General features: G+C 36.0%; 1 long non-coding RNA gene across 2 annotated transcripts in view; it reads right to left on the bottom strand.

Annotated features, from left to right (window-relative positions):
- Positions 1 to 707: 707 nt before the first annotated feature.
- LOC120364961 (uncharacterized) overlaps positions 708 to 13,482 on the bottom strand; it is a 75,911-nt gene continuing 63,136 nt past the window's right edge. For both annotated transcript variants that reach the window (XR_012518535.1, XR_012518534.1), the window contains 2 exons: positions 5,135 to 5,223; positions 708 to 2,053 (listed from right to left, as the gene is read on the bottom strand). This is a non-coding gene — a long non-coding RNA (uncharacterized LOC120364961). The remainder of the gene's footprint in view (positions 2,054 to 5,134; positions 5,224 to 13,482) is intronic.

Consider the following 13,482-nt stretch of genomic DNA (forward strand, 5'->3'; position numbering starts at 1 on the left):
AGTTTTAGGGAGACTTACATGTTGAAAAATATGTGTCTACCAGAATAAATTCAATGCCTCCCAATAGTTCAAATATTTTAATGAGCTTGGTGACATTAATAAATGCTCATTTTTGAAATTATAAAATGAAATGTGTTGACATTTAGAAAATCTGCATAACCCAGTGGAATAATGTTTTCTAAATGACCAATAAATGATATTACAAAATAGTCTACTTATTATGTAAGATAAAACCAATGAATTTTAGTGTAATAGAAAACAAAAAGTTTATTGATGTCATTTTGGATGTCATGCTGCAGCTACCTTTAAGAAATGATCTGCCATGTGTGTACCTATGCAACAATCTTGCATGTTCTTCACATGTACCCCCAAACCTAAAATGCAATTTAAAAAATCAAAATTAAAAAAAAAGAAATGGTCATTTGTCAAATTTTGGTGTAGTATCAAAGAAAAATATATACATTTATCTGAGAAGGATGTAAAAATATCCTCTCTTTTCTAAACCAATATCTGTGAGATGTTGAGATTTTTCTGTATGCATCGACCAAATGACATGTTGCAGTTGATTGAATGCATAAGTAAAAATATAATTAGTGTTTATATATATGTTATTTATATTAGCATGTAATGATCTATTAAGTTGTTATATGTCAAACAATTAATAAATTAAAACATGGGCTTTTATATTAGAAAGACCTGAATCAAAATCACTTGACATGACATTTGGCAGTTTATTTAATCTCTCTGAGACTTGGGTTTTTCATTTGCACATGAGGAAAATATCAGCAAATCCTTTAGGCTTTCTGTGCATTGCTAGATAACATGTAATCAGCATAACACCATTACAAGCATATAAATGGCACATTACACTGGTGAGATTATTTAAGTATTTCTTCTTTCCAAGATTCTTTAAGTTTTACTCCAGCATAATGTCAAACATTGGAAACAGTGTCTGCACTATGTTGTTTCAGATGTACCTTTATTGTATTATAACATATTACAGTATATTTTTAACCTTTATAGAGATTATATATTCCATATGTGCCAGGGAGAAGTGAAAAGGACAAAGTAATATCTAATGTATGCAACTGATTTAACACAAGGCTAAATCTCAAGACATGGGAGAATATGGTTTGAAAACTTCACTGATCAATTAGTAAATCAGTGACGGAGTTACAGGAGTTCATTTATTCATTCATTCACTTTTCAAGATGAAGTTATCGAGTACATAGAATCAAAACACTGCTAGGTCCTGGTAATCCAAAGGTGAGCAATACAATTTTCGTCCACATGTAATTTATGGTTGCTCAGTGGAAAACACCAATACAAACAAACCAATACCATGTTACACGTAGCATGATACACAGGTCTAGAGTAAAGAGAGAGAGTACCTAAGATAAGGTAGTTATTTTGTCTATGAGTAATGAAGGGCAGTCTGACAAGAGTCCCTAGGAAAGATGGTATTGGACTGATTCTGAAAACAGGATATACTTGCCTAGTGGATAACGGCAGTGGAGGTTGTAGGGGACCTTTCCAGGAGAGAGAACAATGTGAGCAAAGTCACAGAAGTGTGAAATAACATGGCATGTCTAAGGAGATGCTGGAAGTTCCGCATGATTGGAAGACGATTGAAAATAGGATGTGGGAAGAAATAAGCAGTATCCAGATCACAGAGTGCCCTTCCTATTCACAACTGAGTGAGTCACTGAAGGGTAAAATAAAGGTTTGTATCTAGCTGCTGACATTCATCCAAATTCATCTAGGATGTGTTTCCATGAATTTATAAGCAAGATTTCAAAAGTGTCTTTTAGATAAAATTGAGGAAATTCTGTAAAAATACTTCAAAACAATTGAATATCTTCTTCAGAAGATGCGCAGGTATGGTGAAGGAAATTTCTGAAGACTGGATTTGATTTTTATCTTTGTGACTTCAGGTGCTTTTCTGGCAGTTTCATGATAAATATCTGCTGAAAACATCTTCGTTCTTAGGAAAGTTTCCTTATCCACTGGAGAAACACGTACTGTTGGCCCAATTCCAACACACAATTTCTTCCTAAGATTTTGAAAAAAGAACAAAAGTTATTAAATGGCCAAGGTACTGAAAACGCTTTGAAAATATCAGTGAAGGGAATATCTAGGGTTGCATGTTTAGAAATACTTGGAAATTTCATACACAGTAAGACTAACAATTGCAGTAAGGATGGGCCCTTAAATTTTTGAAAGCTGTTTTTGATCATATTTTCCATTGAACAAGAGGCTAATCTTTATAGCAAAAAAAGAAAACAATAATAACAGCAGCAGTAAAACAAACTATAGAGAAATATATAATTCTCTAATATCTTTATACTTGAAAAGGTTTGCTAGGGCCTCAATGAAGTATATGTAAGTTGAGTTAAACATGCTTAGAAAAAAATCTCAATTATAGTTGCCAAAAGTTAAAAAGAAGAAAAAGGAGTCATGGAAAAGGACAAGACAAGTTGACACATGATGTCATTTTACATCTCTTTAAAACTATTCCTTTAGATCTGTTTTACTTTATCAGTGGCATACTGAGGTAAGAACTAGAAACATCAAGGTTTCTTATTGTGGAGAGAAAATCCCTTGAGATTACTGAATACCTAACTTGAATGGTATTTGAAATAGTAGGTTATACGTAGGCATAATGGGTCTCCTTAAAAATGAATGGTAGATGTTCGTCCATTCATCCATTTATTTATTCATTCATACATTTGCTTTAAGATATGTATCATGTATTTACTATGTGCTAGTTTCTGCTCAAGCCAGATTGCTTGAGCAATTTGATATATCTTATGCTATTTTATATTTTATTTTCTTTAAAGATCTATTAATATTTCATTCCTGTGTACAAAAATGAAATACCTAGTAATGGAACTAACAAAAGATGTATGTGACCTTTGCAAAGAAAGTTGTAAAACATTTTGAAACACAATTCCAAATAAAAACAGTGAAACAGCATGGATTACACATGGATTAAATGATTCAGCATACTAAAGATGTCAATTTCCCCCCAACTGGTATTTAGACTCAGTGTAATTCCACTCAAAATCTAATGGGTTTTCTTGTAAAGAATGTCAGTGTGAGCCGGGCGCGGTGGCTCAAGCCTGTAATCCCAGCACTTTGGGAGGCCGAGGCGGGTGGATCTAAAGGTCAAGAGATCGAGACCATCCTGGTCAACATGGTGAAACCCCGTCTCTACTAAAAATACAAAAAATTAGCTGGGCATGGTGGCACGTGCCTGTAATCCTAGCTACTCAGGAGGCTGAGGCAGGAGAATTGCCTGAACCCAGGAGGCAGAGGTTGTGGTGAGCCGAGATCGCGCCATTGCACTCCAGCCTGGGTAACAAGAGCGAAACTCCGCCTCAAAAAAAAAAAAAAAAAAAAAAAAAAAAGGGAGAGAGGACAATTGGAAATTGCGATGTCTTTTATTATGTAGGCTCTGGGATCTGACACCATCATTTTTGTGTATCCTGTTTATTATACTGGTCAGCCTTATTCAGTGAGTGGGGATACCACAGACAAAGTTATGAATATCAGGAGCAGGGATTACTGGTGCTATTGTGGAAGCTGGTTATCACATGCACAGAAATTAATGATAGGTAGATTAGAGAATTCTATAACATTTTATAAGACAATATGAGAAAATTTTTATGATTTCAGAGCAAAGATTTCTCAAAGAAGAAACAAAATTTTTACTCAAATTTCAAAGAATGACTGATTAATTCAGCTACATTAAGAATAAGGCCATCTATTTAACAAAAACAGCATAAAATAGAAAACAAATCACAAATATAATATTTGTAGCAAATATAATTTAAAAGTGTTAATATCCAGACTATATAAGGAAATGAAGATCAAAACTAAAGAGATAAATGATGCAAAAGAAAAATGAGTGAAAGCTTTAAGTTTCTGACAGAAGAAAGAGGAATGGTCGATAAATATATTAAAAGATGGTCAATTTCATTAGTAACCAGAGAAATGCAAAATACAGCCAAATGTAATACGATTACAGACCCATTTGCTTTGCAAAACCTAAGAAATGTGAAACAAAACTAAACAAAAAAAAGAAAAAGAGAAAAATATTAAAAACTTAAAGAATTCTGAGACGATGACATGGAACAGTGGAAAACCTTCCACATGGCCAGCATGAGTGTAAATGGTCCAACCACTGTGAATCGCATTTGGCATTATGTACCATAGTTGAGGATGTGCATACCCAACTATGCAGCAATTCCTCTTCTGGAGAAAATACAACATATATTTGTAGAAACACTGTATTAACAAAATGCTGAAAATAACTCAAACAATCAGCAAAGGAATGGACAAACAAATTGTAGGATACAATGAAATACCGTACAGCTGTGGAAGGGTGGGAGTAAGGCTGCAGGATTTTTTTTTTAATTTAGAGTCATTATAGCATATATACATGCCCATGAGAAGTAACCCATAAAGAAGGGGAGGCTAAAGATATAGAACAGAGAATAAAATAAATGAATAGTGTGAGATTCCTGAAAGGCAAATGATTACAAACATGGAGACAAGGGAAAGGTTTTCTTCATTATACATGATGGAAGAGATAAGGATGGATATGCATTTATTCCGTAAATCGATGGGGATCCTCCCTGCCAGGCCCTGTCATTGCTATGAAGGATGCAAGTAGATTTGAAAATTGGATGATAGGAATATGATGAAATGTCTATTTAATGGCTTTCATGTTCCTTGTGAAGTAGGTGGTAAAGTCTTCTCCTGGGGATGAGGCAAAAGCTTGGGGCTTCAGGTTTAAGGAGAGTGAAGATTAAAAATTGTGTATAGAACAGGAGAGGAAGCTAAAGAAGGAAATAAAACAGCATGGCTGGGCAGTGTTCAGAGCCTAGCAAGGTTAGTGAATTTAGGGACAGAATTCCCAGTTGTACAACTTTCTCCAGCAATGCTCAGTGTTGGTATATATATACAATTTTTTTTTGGCAGGTTCAAACAAGAGGACAACATAGCAGAAAAATGTAGGACATGTAGGACACTGGCAAGAGGTTGTTTTTTTTTTTTTTTAATGACAGATGATAGTCGCCAATGAGCTTGCGGATTAAAATCCTGGAGAGCCATGCGTGGTGGTGCGTGCCTGTAGTTCCGGCTACTCTGAAGTCCTCCTTAAGGTAGCAGCGAGCCATCACTGCACTCTAGCCTTGGCGACAGAGTGAGATCCTGTCTCTGAAAAAAAAAAAAAAAAAAAAGAATTCAGAATGAGAGTGTATCATTTGAGCGTATCCAGGAATCAAGTAATGCTATTACATATTTATTTGATGAGAAATATGAGTGTTTAAAACCACAAGTGCAGAGGAGTTAATGTCCTCTTGGAAGGAAGTCGACCGATGAAAGACAGGAGATGGGAAGGGTCCTGCAGATGTATTTTCCTGCCTCTCTCCCTGAGCTGTTTGGAGTCGCAAAAACTTCCACCTGTCCCGTGATACTGAGCCATCTTTTCTTGTAAAACTACGGCCAGTTCAGTAATGCACCACCTTGCATTTTCTTTTATTCTTTCCCTGCTTCACTTTGCTCTTTACCTCATTCTTGCTTCCCTGGGATTTCACTTCCCGATAAAACAACACTGCAGAAGTTTTGGTTAGGCTGTCTTTTAGGGTACTTGGAGGAAGACAACTTGAATTTCTCTGCTGAATTTGGATTTTTTGCTTTCTCACTTATTCTTTCAGTGACCTTGAAAAACTTATTTAGTATCTTCCTTGGCCACTATATGAGGTTGATGAAGTTCTCTAGATTAAAAAAAGGAACAATTATATAATCATCAAACAGCTACTTTAAATAAAAGTGTTAAAATACATATTGTGGAAGGACATCATACCACTTTGTAGAAATCACACAGATATTTCTTTCCTCTAGTTTTCTATTAAGAGCAAGTCGAATAAAAGTAACAAAAAAAAGTTATTCTTTCTGAGAAACAACATATTGAAGTGATGAATGAAGGTTAATCTTCAAAGATATCCCCTACAGAAAAACACTCCTAATATCTTTTTACTTGTAGAGAGACTTCCTCCAGAAACCCAATATGAACGTAACCATCCTAAGTTACAGTTCTATAAAAGCTGTTAAACTTCAACTTTTACAAACCTTCAAGAAATGAATAGTCTTTTGCCTCTGCCAGCTTAGAAATTAAGAGAAAGAAATCTCTTCAAAATATATCAGCATCCTTTTCTTTAGTCTCTAATCTCAAATTAACTTTTGGGAGGTTTTTCAGGCCCCTGTCATCAAGGAGTGTAAGCATAGGAGTATGTGCAAGAACTAGCATGTATGATTCGACAGAGCTTGGTAATTGTACAGGGACATTCAGGGTTAATTACGCATGTTGCCACCTCGCAGAGATCCACAAGGGGGCACTCTTTTGCTGAACTTTTCTATACATTTTAAGGTAAAAAGAGACTGTGATGAAAGGAATTTGGTGTATAGATATTCATTTCTCACAGTTCTTTGAATTGTATCATCTTAGTCAGTTTCTTCCTTTGCTATCTTTCTTCAAGTGTTTCTTTTTTATTGTGGTAAAATCTACATAACGTAAAATTTACCATCTTAAAGTGTGCAATTCAGTGGCATTAAGTACATTCACATTCTTTTATAACCATCATTACCATCCAGCTCCAGAACTTTTTCATTTTCCTAAACTAAAACTCTACACCCATTGAAAAATAACTCCCCATTGCCCCCTCCCCCAACCCCAGCAGCAACCATTCTACTTTCTGTGTCTATGAATTTGAGTCTAGGGACTTCATACAAGTGGAATTGAAAAATTATGTTCATCCCTGTTCCAGATAATTCTCATATGAACTTTTCTTCAATCTCACTAAGCATCCAAAGTTTTGGGTAACAGTAGGCCAAATGAGGCACATATTACTGGCACTTCTATATTTGTACTTGCTCTTTATTGATCTTTGCTTCCCCATTTGTCCACATTCCTCAACTTCCTAACTGACTCACCATTGTTTAGTGAGTCAGATTCCACCTTTTTTACTAAATTCATCACAAAAAACTCATGTCTTTCTTACCACGGGCTTCAATTCACATTTAAATGACCATTCATCGGACATTTGCAGCTGAACATAGTAGCTGCTTATTTATTTATTTATTTGAGACATGGTCTCACTCTGTCGCCCAGGCTGGAGTACAGTGGCACCATCTCAGCTCACTGCAGCATCAACTTCCCAGGTTCAAGCAATCCTCTCATCTCAGCCTCCTGAGTAGTTGAAACTCAAGGCATGAGCCACCACACCCAGCTTGGTAACAACTTTTATACAAAGTCATAGCACTGAAAAGCAAAAATAATTGAGTATAAGGTGCTTCCTGATCCAGTAATAATGACAATGGCTGGGGGCAGAGTGTAGTGGCACTGCCTGGATTAAGTTTGCTTTAAAGTTCTCTCACCTAATACTATATCCCCTTAGCCAAAAATTGTACATTTCCTTTTAAATTTTTTTTTTTTTGTAGAGATGGGGGTCTCCCTATTTTGCCCAGGCTGTTTTCAAACTCCTGGGCTCAAGGTATCCTCCTGTCTTGGCATCCCAAAATGCTAGGATTACAGACATGAACCACCATGACTGGCTGGTACATTTCTTCATATGGTCATAGAAAAAACTATCAACTGGGAATATTTTAACCAGCTTCACATACATTAAGCCCTATATTGTCTTTGTTATTATCATTTTCCTCTTCTACATTGATGATGTTTTGAAAACAAGGTGAACAAGCAATTAAACAAAAGACCTACAGTGTCTTTTAGGGTCCACTGCAATATGAAGAAAATGAAAGAAATATGTTTGGAATAGCAGATTATTACACTGTAATGAATTTGGCCTGAGAAGAACATAGCCATTTAGGGTATTTGGTGGCTACAAGTATGAGCTACAATGCCCATCCTACCAGCAACTTTTATAGACAGTTACAGATAACACCAAAATGCTAGCGTCTGCTAGTGTGCGCTGTATGCATAAGAGTCAGAGAAATTGTTCCAGAAGAAAGATGAAACATCTGAAGCCTGTATTTAAATGCTCTAATTGGTTGATCCAGACCCTCCTGATAGTCTGTTTTTACAGACATGGCAAATGACACTTGGAAGTCATTTGAGAAAATAGTCTTGGTATCACAGAAGTAAGCAAAAGGACAACTGAAGATCTCTTGGATATTTATGTTCACAATGATTGATTCTTTGAGGCTGAAGAAAGGAGTCTTCCTCCTCTCTAGGCAAAGAGAAGACAGCCATAGAAGAGAGCATCCAACATCCAAAGCACAACACCAATAAGTATGGCCAGGCCAAAGGGCAAGACTCAAACTGATCCTTTTTCTTAAAGAATCTAACCGCAGCCATGTTTTTGACTGTTATTTTAATGGTGGGAAAGAACCCCTGCCTTATTCTTTTTGAAAATCCTGATGGTTTGATAAAATAGTTTCTAAATTATTTCCTATCTACCTGCCCTGCTTTGTTCTGGCTATAATTACTAGGCTAGCCAAAAATAGTCTCTCCCAAGTGTTACATCTAGTTGATTGTTGATTTCCTAGAGGGGAAAAACACATTGTAATTAATCGTGGAAGCTTCTTTTCAGAAGAATGTTTACCTCATGGCTCAAGGCTCAAATTAGGCCATGTTTCTTATAGGGCATATATTTTTGTTCATTTCCTTCCCCTTTCCTCCCACCAAAGGAAAGAAGAAAACTGGTATCTGTTTTAAAGGCTCAAAGGAGAGTTTTAGGAAGAAATACAAACTCTTATTTCTTAATCCCACATTGTATGTGGTTACTGTTTTGAGCTGGTCAAATTTGTTAAACACTTAGAATAGTCATTCAAGAAACAGAGGGGAAAGGATTTTAAAGAAACCAAATAGTGATTTAGATATAGTTTTAAATTTTTAAAGTGTATTTGACTTTACAGTTCTATTGAATGTAGGATAATGCTTCATTCTTTAGAAGATATGACAGTTAGTTTGTTACTGGACCAAATTTGGATTTCCTAGATCACTGAAAAAAATTAATAATTGCTAAGATGTGCTTAACTTGCAAAAGGTGCAGTAACATGAATGCCATGTGGCTTATCTTATGTGGTTTTCCAAATGATACTGTAAGGTAGCATTATGGAAACTGAAATCCCTAAAAGTTAACCTGGTGGTAGTTTGTAATTAAGAACTAGAATGTAAAACAAGGTGGTTACACTCAATGCCTTGTGCTCTTAAAACGGTATCATGCTGCCTTCTTGGAGGAATCCTTAATTTAAGCAGGAAGATTTTTCCTTATTCTGTCTGTGCAACTAAGTTACTGTTTTATGACTTCAGGCAAATCAATTGACCTAAACAAGAAGAGTCTTAGATTCTGTGGGGTTTGTGTGTGTGTGTGTGTGTGTGTTTGTCTGTTTTGTCAAGGGAGTGTCCTCTAGTTGAGTGAAGTCTTTTTTCCTTGAAAATGTCCTGTAATTCAGTTTAGCTGAGCCAGTGTACTGTAAAGTCTGTTTCACTCCACCAGCCAACAAAGAGCAGGCAGCCATTGCTTTCTTATGTTCTGGGGGAAGCTATTTGTCAGTGATAACCTAGATAACTTTGGATGGCTGCAACAACATCTCTCCCTTCGCATACGGAGTGTGTTTAGATGCTAATCACTGCCTCATCTGTGAGCACTTCAGATTTTGTTTTTCACACAAGCCGGGTGAATATAAAAATAGAAGTAAATAAAAAGAAATAACCGAATCAGCAACCTGGAATTTTCTCTTCTCTGGATAAGACTGTTGTAAACTGAAAATGCTCCACTAGTTGTTTGGGGGTTTAAGACTGAAGAAGTGGGATGAAGATGTTTGATAATTTGGTTGCTATGCAACCACTTTACAATTATGTAAGCTCCTACCATATGAGGTGATACAGAAGGGGTGGTAGAGTATGCTGACGCAGTGAGCACACAGAAGACATTTTTCATGTGACAGAGCCAGAGTCTGAGATCTGGAGTTTCAGAATATATAGGTAAGAAGTAAATGTCACAAATTACAAAGGCCTTCATTTAGAGCAAGAATATGGGACTTCTATTCCAGAGTTGAATGGGCAAAAGTCACCAGAAACAGCCTAGTTTCAAGGAAGGAAGACTCACACGCTTGTGCTTTGAATCAGGACTTATTCTAACCAAAATTCAGGAAAGATTTTTTTAAAAAGGACATTAACAGTATGGTATACTTTATTATTATTTAATTAGCCTTGCCCAGTTGAATCTTTTTCAGTAATATTTTAAGGTAGGTGGTACTATTTTCATTATATAAATGCAAAACGTAGGCTTAAGCAGCATGCGGTAATTTGCTCAACATCATATTATAGTTGGGAGTAAATCTGGGCTATGAACACAAAACTTTTAGATCAAGCGCAGTATTGTTTTCATTACATTATGCTTCACAGATGATCATTTACTCTTAGTGTTTCTTTCATATTATAAGTTTTCTCTTTTTTTTTTTTTTTTTTTTTTTTTTTTTTGAGACGGAGTTTCGTTCTCGTTACCCAGGCTGGAGTGCAATGGCGCGATCTCGGCTCACCGCAACCTCCGCCTCCCGGGCTCAGGCAATTCTCCTGCCTCAGCCTCCTGAGTAGCTGGGATTACAGGCACGTGCCACCATGCCCAGCTAATTTTTTGTATCTTTAGTAGAGACGGGGTTTCACCATGTTGACCAGGATGGTCTCGATCTCTTGACCTCGTGATCCACCCGCCTCGGCCTCCCAAAGTGCTGGGATTACAGGCTTGAGCCACCGCGCCCGGCTTATAAGTTTTCTCTTTTATGAAATCCACTTATTCTGTTGAGAATCTTATTTTATTCATTTTTGCTAGCTATCAAGGGTTTCTTTCTGACCCTTCCTGGTGGGTTTACTGAATTTCAGAAGAGGCTACATAATTGATTTTATTGCTTATGTTGCAATTTATTTCATATGTCATTTTCTTAAATATGCAATTTATTGCATATATAATTTTAACATTAACGTAAAGAGAGAAAATGTGCGTAGTCTAAGAAATAAGACAATTGCAAGTTACTTAAAGTGGTCTTTACAATTTAGCCAGTCCAAATCTCTGACTCATGGATAGACTGCCAAGATGACAGCCTCACTAAGGAAATTTCTTGATCTTTCTGTTTATAACTTAGCCAAAGGGCAAGTGGACATTTCTTTTCCAAGGAGTGGTGTTATGCTCTCTGAATTTAGAAAAGATTATTTAACATCATAAAGCTAGAGTTCGGATCGGCGTGATGTTATGTAGAAGACAGTGTTCCCTAATCTTGAGTCACAATAAAGATTAAGTTTATGTGTTAGGACGATGGTTTATCACATTGTGTAACGTCTGTATGGCTTTCACATATCCCGTAGCCATTCATTCTCATTATGATCAATGAAGTAAAGAGGGTATATTTAGTCACTCCATTTTGCAGATAATTGAAGTAATTAAAGGAAAGGAAGCTTAGAGACATTAAGTGACTTACCTGAGGTCCCCCTTACCTGGGCAAGCCAGGCATCAGTTTTATTCTCCAAATAAAGTTCTAGTCTGTTTCTTGTCCCTTTGCTATTAGAATCACTGGTGGCCTTAACACTAACCTTCCTTCTCCTCATGCCTAATATTCAAGTTACTTATTGCAGGCACTATTTGTACTTTTGTAATGGGGAACTAAGCCCACTGAAACTGAATTTGTAATTACCTGCAATTAGATTAGGTTGGTTAGATTTTAAAATTGAACTATATGCAAATAAACATGGGCTTCTGTGTCAATTTCAAACACTTGAATGTGGCTTTCAGAAAAATCTTGGATGAGAATTCTAATGTAGAACTCAAAGGAATTACAATGTAATTATTTCATAATTGTCCAACTGAATTCAACAAACCACATACTGAGTGCTAATTTATGTACAAATCACAGTACTAGATACTGTGGGAGATTAAATAAATAAATAACATACTATTTCTGCTCCTTAGTAGCTTATTATGGAAAAAAGAAGCACATTCTTTACCTTCTATTCCTTGTTCCCTCCCTTGTTGCGTTAAACATTCAAGCAACTCACAATAATAAGCTTTAGTAAAACAAGGTCCCAGGTACTCTGGCCTTCTAAGGTTTTACCCCCTACCTTCTTTTAAATAACAAATACTCTATTTTGTGTCACCACACTACATTTGGCTATAGGAACTTTAGCGCTCTCCTTACCCCTAATATTTCTGAGAATTTTCAGGAAATATTTAAATGTCATGATGAGCACCTCTCAGTTCCTCTTCTTATGAAGTTCTTCTTCTTGCTCGAGATTCTTTTCTTATAAATCACTTCTGACACTCTCTCATCATTGCTTTCACTACAGAATGTTCCAAAGCTCTTCAGTTCACTTTATTATAAAACAGTGCCAACACAATGCTGATGTATCAGCTGAATCAGCTCTCTATTGCCACAGTAATGACTTGTAGCCAGCATGTCATTATTGTGGCAATAGAGAGCTGATTTAGCTTAGTGACACAAACCAATATATGTGTTTTCCTTGTGTGTCTTGGGTGGTCAGCTTTGTGGCTTTGCTGATCTCTTTTGGGCTTGCTGTTATGTCTAGGAGTCAACTGGCTGTCATCTGATTTAGTAGGATCTTGTGGCAACTAGGGAGGCTCACCTATGCTTTCCATTTCTCGTCTACTAGCAGGCTAGCTGGTGCATGTTCCTGTGTCAGAGGAAGAGGACAAGAATAGGCATGCACAGTCACATAGGTGCTTTTTAAGATCTGTCATATCCCATAACCTAATCTTCCATTGCCAAAATGCTGGCAGAACCCAGCATCAGAATGAAAGGGCACTCCAAAATCACATGGAAAAGGCTATGGAGTGATGGATAAATTTAGGAAGATAAGTATCTAAAGTTATAGAGGGGACCGTGTTCTTGACATTTTGAAAAATCTGCCACATACTGAGAACAAGTAAGAATTACTTTAGGAAGGCAGTTACCACCTAAATAACTCAAGTTTATAGTTTCCAAAAAGTGATTGTTCATAGGTGATCTGATATGTAATACAAATAAGATCAAATGTTTTGTTTCCATTTTGGAAAATGCCTAAAGTAACTTTTTTGGACTTAAAAAGTAACTCAAATGCAGTATGTTTATTTCTAATATCGAAAATACTAGAAGGGACAACTGGTTTTGTTTTGTTTTCTTTTACTTTCTTTTCCTTTGCTTTTGTTATTGTTGTTTTCTAAAATGTCAACTGAGAATTTGATATGAGAATGAATATAAATTATGTTCTATTAAGTTTATTAAACTTTTTGATAGAATGTTGAAATTGCAGATTGAATATAATGTGGGAAAATCTATAAAATTTGTGGTTCCAAATATCCAGTTAGATTTAGGAAATGTCCATAGAAAGCAAAATTAAAGTACATTTAGGAAAAAATATATTTAAAAATTTCTAAAACACTATTTCCCTCTTTAGAAAGAAAG

Source organism: Saimiri boliviensis, chromosome 7 (genome assembly GCF_048565385.1).
Source record: "Saimiri boliviensis isolate mSaiBol1 chromosome 7, mSaiBol1.pri, whole genome shotgun sequence".
Lineage (NCBI taxonomy): Eukaryota > Metazoa > Chordata > Mammalia > Primates > Cebidae > Saimiri > Saimiri boliviensis.